Raw genomic sequence first — 7,657 nt, 5'->3', positions numbered from 1 at the left:
GCTGCAAAAAATGCATCCAAGGAATGCCTTTGTCATGAAATTCAAATGATTGTATTAATAGTTGTCCAGTAGTTTTTGACAGCAGAGGTTCTGCATACTGAACAGAATAAGAGCAGCATGCTAAAGATTCAGCAAGGAGAGCAATCAAACCCCCAGGCATGTACAGAAGAGAAGCAGCTGACATAAATCTCTGGGATATGGAAAATAAATCACTTGAAGAGACAGCCTGCTTAAGCATATGGGCCTTTATCATCTATGGGTATATATGGATTAATAACCTAACAGGGAGAGGCTGGAAACAACAAGAAAGTTGCCTGACATCTTAAATGACCCAGTTTCTTGGAGAGTGATTTAAACGTTCTCCTTCACTTCACCTTTACTAAAGGCTCAGGTCAGGATCTTGTGACATAGCTTTTGTCTTCCTAATATAGATACATGACTAACACATCTGTGACATATTCTACGCATACAGACATTAAAACTGTAGTAAAAATGTTGGTATGCTGTCCATATGACCGTCTACAGGTCGTTTTCAGGTTTATTTTTGCAGAGAACCACACACATGTCGCGGGCGAGACTACGAGTCTCTAGATTACGCGATGCAACAGCCACCCTCGACACGCGTGTGAGAAGCGCATCTCAAGCATCCTGTATGAACGATCTAACCTCTTAAATCAAAACTTGCATGAAGCACTTACCAGCATAATCAGCTGCCAATGTCTTTCTGGAAATAGAGGTTGCAGTAAAAAACTCTTCTTCCTAGACTAAGGCTTTGGAAGAGCCCATACATGTTTGAATTGTGTAATGCCATCATATTAACAGATGACTAACACTGTCAAATGGCAGTGGTGGGATTTGAACCCACGCCTCCTGAGAGACTGGAGCCTAAATCCAGCGCCTTAGACCACTCGGCCACACTACCTGCATTGCACATTGCTTCTACAGTCAAAAATGTAGTGAGGTATGCAGATATGCACGGAATAGTGGACATGTTTCAAGAAAAATAGAGCGAAAACAAATGCCAACCTACAAGGAAGGTGAAAACTCTGTTGAATACGCTCAGAAGTTACCTCTGTCTGAGGTATTTGTGCCAATGAGTTCTTTATTTTCCATATAGAGCCTTGCTGATAGGCAGTATGTACAATTAGCAGAGGATGGTTTCGATCCATCGACCTCTGGGTTATGGGCCCAGCACGCTTCCGCTACGCCACTCTGCTCTGCACGGCTTTGATTTGAGGCTGGGGCAAATGTGGAGCCACCTCAACGTTGAACTTGAATGAAGCACTTGCCAGCATAATCAGCTGCCAATGTCTTTCTGGAAATAGAGGTTGCAGTATAGACTCTTTTTCATAGAGGTTAAGGCAAGGGCTTTGCATACATGGTTGCATTGTATAATACCATCATATTAACAGATGGCTAACTTGAAAGGAGTGAGTAGCCTACAAGGGAGGTGAAAACTGTGAAGTACACTTAGAAGATACATCTGTCTTGTATTTGAAAACAAAAAATCGTTGACACTCCTTTAAAAAGTTCTATGCCAGTGGCCACTGTTTGAATGAATCTTGCATGAAGCGTTTGCCAGCATAATCAGCTGACAATTTTCTTCTGGAAATGGAGGTCTTCCTAGACTAAGGCTTTGGAAGAGCCCATACATGTTTGAATTGTGTAATGCCATCATATTAACAGACGACTAACACTGTCAAATGGAAGTGGTGGGATTTGAACCCACGCCTCCTGAGAGACTGGAGCCTAAATCCAGCGCCTTAGACCACACTACCTGCGCTGCACATTGTTTCTACAGTCAAAAACGTAGTGAGGTATGCAGATATGCACGGAATTGTCGACATGTTTCAAGAAAAATAGAGCGAAAACAAATGCCAACCTACAAGGAAGGTGAAAACTCTGTTGAGTACACTCAGAAGTTACCTCTGTCTGAGGTATTTGTGCCAATGAGTTCTTTATTTTCCATATAGATCCTTGCTGATACGCAGTATGTAGAATTAGCAGAGGATGGTTTCGATCCATCGACCTCTGGGTTATGGGCACAGCACGCTTCCGCTGCGCCACTCTGCTCTGCGTGGCCTTGATTTGAGGCTGGGGCAAACGTGGAGCCACCTCAACGTCGATCTTGAATGAAGCACTTGCCAGCATAATCAGCTGCCAATGTCTTTCTGGAAATAGAGGTTGCGGTATAGACTCTTCTTCATAGAGGTTAAGGCAAAGGCTTTGCATACATGGTTGCATTGTATAATACCATCATATTAACAGATGGCAAACTTGAAAGGAGTGAGTAGCCTACAAGGTAGGTGAAAACTGTAGATTACACTCAGAAGATACATCTGTCTTGTATTTGTATTTGAAAACAAAAAATCATTGATACACCTTTAAAAAGTTATGCTGAGATTCTATGCCAGTGGCCACTGTTTGAATGAATCTTGCATGAAGCGTTTGCCAGCATAATCAGCTGACAATTTTCTTCTGGAAATGGAGGTCTTCCTAGACTAAGGCTTTGGAAGAGCCCATACATGTTTGAATTGTGTAATGCCATCATATTAACAGGCAACTAACTCTGTCAAATGGCAGTGGTGTGATTTGAACCCACGCCTCCTGAGAGACTAGAGCCTAAATCCAGCACCTTAGACCACTCGGCCACACTACCTGCATTGCACATTGCTTCTACAGTCAAAAATGTAGTGAGGTATGCAGATATGCACGGAAAAGTGGACATGTTTCAAGAAAAAATGAGCCAAAACAATTGCCAACCTACAAGGAAGGTGAAAACTCTGTTGAGTACACTCAGAAGTTACCTCTGTCTGAGGTATTTGTGCCAATGAGTTCTTTATTTTCCATATAGACCCTTGCTGATGCGCAGTATGTAGAATTAGCAGAGGATGGTTTCGATCCATCGACCTCTGGGTTATGGGCCCAGCACTCTTCCGCTGCGCTACTCTGCTGTGCATGGATATGTTTTGAGGCTGGGGCAAATGTGGATCCATCTCAACGTTGCTCATTCAAGACTTGTAAAAAGGTCCGGTAACAGAAAATCCTTGAGATAACAAGGTAACAAAAAAATTTGCCGAGATTCTTTGCCAGTGGCAACTGTTTAACATGGACCCAGCGCTGCACGCGCATCCAATGTGTCCAGCCTGTTAAGCTTCAAACTACGATGCTCTACCTGCCCCTCTGGTGTGGTTTTGCACATGAAGGGCTCCATGGTCAATAATACGTAAAATGCGGTGTCCGGTTAGACTTTCAAAATAAAGACTTTGCAGTCAAGTTAGCTATAGTAAATAATCTACAGCATCTGGTTAGACTTTCAACATAAAGTTTGCTGACAAAGAGTTCATGTATTATGACTTCTAGACTGTTATTTATGTTGTCGAACAGTCGTAGATTGGTTAAAATACGTTAAGTTAAGAAAAAAATACTTTGGGATAAAATAACTATGTTCAGGCCCATAACTTATGTATCTGTTCACACAGTATGACATATTATGACTTTTATCAACGTTGTCAAATGGTCACAATTCGGTTAGGTTTGGGCACCAACACTATTTGGTGAGGTTTAGGATAAGATTAAACTTTAAGCTCAAATAAGTGCATTCCGTAACGATGTGTGCCATAGCAGCTTGTTTTTTGTTTTTTTTTGTTTGTTTGTTTTTGTTTTTCCTGTTGTTTTCTCCCTACCAGTTTCCCCCCTCAGTTTCCCTCACCTGCTCCTTCCCAGTGTGTGTGTGTGTGTGTGGTGTGTGTGTGTGTGTGTGTACAGCAGAGAGGCACACCTGTTCTGCATCAGACTCATCACCTGCCTCTACATAACCCTGGTCTTCGCCTCTCTTCAGCGCCAGATTGTTCCCGCAGCGTACTCACTTTGTGACTTTCTCTCGTGTTTTTGATCTCTCGTGTTTTTGATCTCTCGTGTGCTCATTTTTTGGATGCCTTTGTTTGACACTGTTCTTCTCTGCCTCGTGTGCAGATTTCACCGGCGTCCATCTGCTCGGCCTTCCAAGCCGTCACCTTCTCCAGTCTGCCTGTGCCGCCTTCTAAGTCCCAGTAGCCCAGTGAGACCACTCAACCCAACTATTCGTCACCACCTGCTCACCCGCATGCCCACGTCTTCATCATTCCCCCCTGTTGTTCAAATAAATCTTTTGTTTTTGCACAACTCCTCGAGTCTCTGCGTTCGAGTCCGACCAAAACCAAAACCTCACACATTCAGTCTCGTAAGTGATGCAAGTTATGTAATTTACATTTGTTAACTAACTTAACATTACATAAATTAAACACAAATCACTGTTCACACTTGGTCACAAACAGGATGCGAACCCTGGTGTCCAGAGGAAAAAATCCACTGTATGACTGAAGTTCGTCCCCTGGCACTGCTTCTTGGCTGCCCATTGTTAGTATTGTTCTTCTAAAAATGTATTGAGAAAATACATTAAGTCTCCAATTTCAGATTGCTTCGTATGTTAGTTTTTACCTTGTGAGTCTTTGTGTGTTTATGTGTGTGTGTGTGTGTGTGTGTGTGTGTGTGCGTGTGTGTGTGTGTTATCATGGCAAAATGTGTACCTAAAGATGCCTTCTGTGACAGGAACTATCACAGAAGACATCTGACATGTCTGTCTGTCTGTGGATAAAAATGAAGGCCACGCTCGAAGATGGGTGTGACCGATCGCATGTAATAATGTAGAAATGACTATTGATTGGTCATTCGTTCGAACATGATGATGTTGTTGGTGTGGTGTGAGAATGCACATAAATACGGGCGTATGGAAACATGTAATGTGAAACCTACCAGAACAGGTTTCCCATCGGGTTTGACGATTCACATTTCAAGACATACAACTGCCTTGGCTTTGGTTCAAAGATCACTTGAGAAAATTATTTGTTGTACTGTCGACTGATGACAACACTCTCTAAAAGGCCAACCTCTGGAGCTTTGTACTGGCTCAGATGGCTTAATTGGCACCTACAGAAGGTATGATGTACAGGTTGAATAATAAATAAATTATTATTCTTGTAGCCACTCACAAACACTCACTCCTGACGATTGAAGCTGCTGATGAATGACCCCCACACAAGGTTTAAATTGTCTACATACAGTGTATATACATTGCAGTAGCAAAGCTCCACTAGATGGATGTAAGCCTCTCTAAGAAAGCACTTGAATGCTGGATGTAATTACCAACATTCATGTGGGAGTTTTTGAATGTCACGCATTGATCGGTGATCATTTTATACTGAAGCACAGTCACTGTATGAACACTGCCTTGATGTATGCACTTAATACATTAAAAGACATGCTTTCTAAGCTTTTAGTAAATGAGAAACCATGTCGTCTGAGTCTACAGCACTGAGCCAGAGCTGAAATCACATTAAAACAAAGTGAATTTGGTTCAATACACTGCAGAGCTGAACAGAATGTTGGCTTTCTTGCTGTTTTCCCTGCTCATGCCTGACGTAAAAGGTGATGCAGAATTCTCTAAGTCGTGAAGTGCTTTTGATGCTTACAAAGTGAACAATTAAAGATCCTCTTGTATGTTTAAAGTAGAGGTATAAGGAACAGAAAGAGGTACATTTCTGGATCTATAAATTCAGTCTCATAGCTCGATATTACATGCTATAAACCTATTCTTGTAAATCAGATTGTAACAAGGTTTTTAAACCCTTATAAAAGGAATTACTACATCAGACTTAGTGTCTGACATGGAAAGTTAAAACTGTAAAGCTGGATCAGTTAACGAGACTGCCGGCTTATGGGGTGCTACAACTACACTGTTCTCTTCACTTGTATTAGTAGTCCTTACTTTGTCATCTCAGTTATCTTTCCTTATGATCTTAAAGGGACAACCAAAGCTTTGTTTAATTTAAGAGGCTTGTTATCCCAATGCAGAAGGTAAAATACAGTTAATGTCAAACATATACGCACATCAAGAAGACTTTAGTTTCTTCTAAAAAGCAGGGTGAAGTGTAAAACTGCTGCATGGAGAGGGAGACACCCACACAATGGGAAGTGAGTGGAGTTATTGAACCTGGTCACAGTACATACTGAATGAATACCAAAACACAAATAGAAAAGTCTTGACGATTGACGAGTTCTGATTCTGTGGATTGATTAGTTTCATTTTTAGCTAGCATTTTGTTAAAGGTCAGAGTTAAGCTCTGCTTTTGTTGTTGGCTGCACAGACCGCCGTTTCAATACTTGTACACATGAAACCACAGGACATTTTCAACAAGAAAAGGGTTTGTGCACCTACTATAGAGCCAGAACCAGGAGTCGATTAGCTTAGCATAGAGACAGGAAGCTACCCAGGCTCACTCTAAAGCGCAAAGATATGGTTTTGGGGGGGGTTTAAGTGCTGAGCGAATTGACTCCTTTTTGTTGGTATGTATTGGGGCTACTTGCCCGATAAGACATTTAAACATTGCCGAAGCACATTCTCTGATATACTGTTTTACAGAAGTCAATCAAACACTCAAATAATCACAAATATGACAAACTGTCATGTATACACCCACTTTGAGCTGACATGTGCTGACATTAGTCCTTGTCACTTCCTTCATTCATCCATTTGACCTTCTTTATTTTAATTCCTTTGTGCTGGTCCTCTATTCCTCTCTGCTTTTTAGCTGTCAGTCGATACAATTGATTAATACATGTTAACAGACCCTCATGTCTCTGTTCTGTCTATCCACTGAATTTATGGTGTGATGGGACCTTTGGACCTGAGTCTTGATCTATGCATGTGTGTGTGTACGTGCTAGCTTGTGCAAGATATGAATGTTGCATCAGGAGAGGGGTCTGACGATTTGTCAAACGATGAATAATGCTAGCTGTCAGATAGAGTGGCCCATTTATCATACATGCTTTTAACTATGTGTACATGAATGAATGTGTTTAGTTGTTTAATGTCTGGATTACGCACTCTGCATTTTAAGTGTAAGTGTGTAAACGTGGACATATGTCACAATGTGGCTTACACTGCACAGCCTTCTCGCATTTGCCCTAGGTGAGTTTTAATGTGTGTGTGTGTGTGTGTGTGTGTGTGTGTGTGTGTGTGTGAAAGACTATGGGTTTCTAAATAACTAAATTATATATGTCTAACTTATATACGTGTGAGGGGTCTTCATGTATTATATATTACCATTAGACTGCTGTATACATTGGCCCTAATCATGTTACAGTTGGTGTTGGTGTTCCAGACTAACATTGACCCGTGCACTTCTCTCACCCGTGACAGGAATCAGTGCACAGACTGTGTGACTGGAAATGTCAGTTAGTTATGGTCGGCTGGAGAGAAACTTATACTCAAGTCCAAACAAACAAGTTCAGAGCTGCTTGTGGGACCAGATACATTGAGGTTTTTCAGAAGTTTTCAGAAAATACTCCGGTAACATATTACAATAAGGGAAACAAAAATGTGAGTAATTACTGAGGAGGGAGTAAGGAATGCAGGAACAACTAGATAGTTAATGAATCGTTGATGAGTAATTCCTCAATAGCTGTGATTCGAGGACTATATAGTAGATATTGATGAGTTACTGGAGAACAGACTAGGATATAATATATTAATGAATCATTAAGCAATGATCAGTTCATAAACATATGTCAATCAACATACAGAAAGACCACTGTCGTCATGAGTTGTTCTTGATTA

At 41.2% G+C, this 7,657-nt stretch overlaps 2 non-coding genes across 2 annotated transcripts; both read right to left on the bottom strand.

The window, feature by feature from the left end:
• Positions 1–840: 840 nt before the first annotated feature.
• On the bottom strand, positions 841–922 carry trnal-uag (transfer RNA leucine (anticodon UAG)). Its single transcript has one exon. It is a non-coding gene; the product is annotated as a tRNA-Leu (tRNA).
• Positions 923–2,577: 1,655 nt separating this feature from the next.
• Positions 2,578–2,659, bottom strand: trnal-uag (transfer RNA leucine (anticodon UAG)). Its single transcript has one exon. It is a non-coding gene; the product is annotated as a tRNA-Leu (tRNA).
• Positions 2,660–7,657: the final 4,998 nt, after the last annotated feature.

This window comes from Pagrus major, chromosome 17 (assembly GCF_040436345.1).
Source record: "Pagrus major chromosome 17, Pma_NU_1.0".
NCBI lineage: Eukaryota > Metazoa > Chordata > Actinopteri > Spariformes > Sparidae > Pagrus > Pagrus major.
The sequence above is the reverse complement of the archived record's forward strand: the minus strand, read 5'-3'. Positions and strand labels throughout refer to the sequence as shown.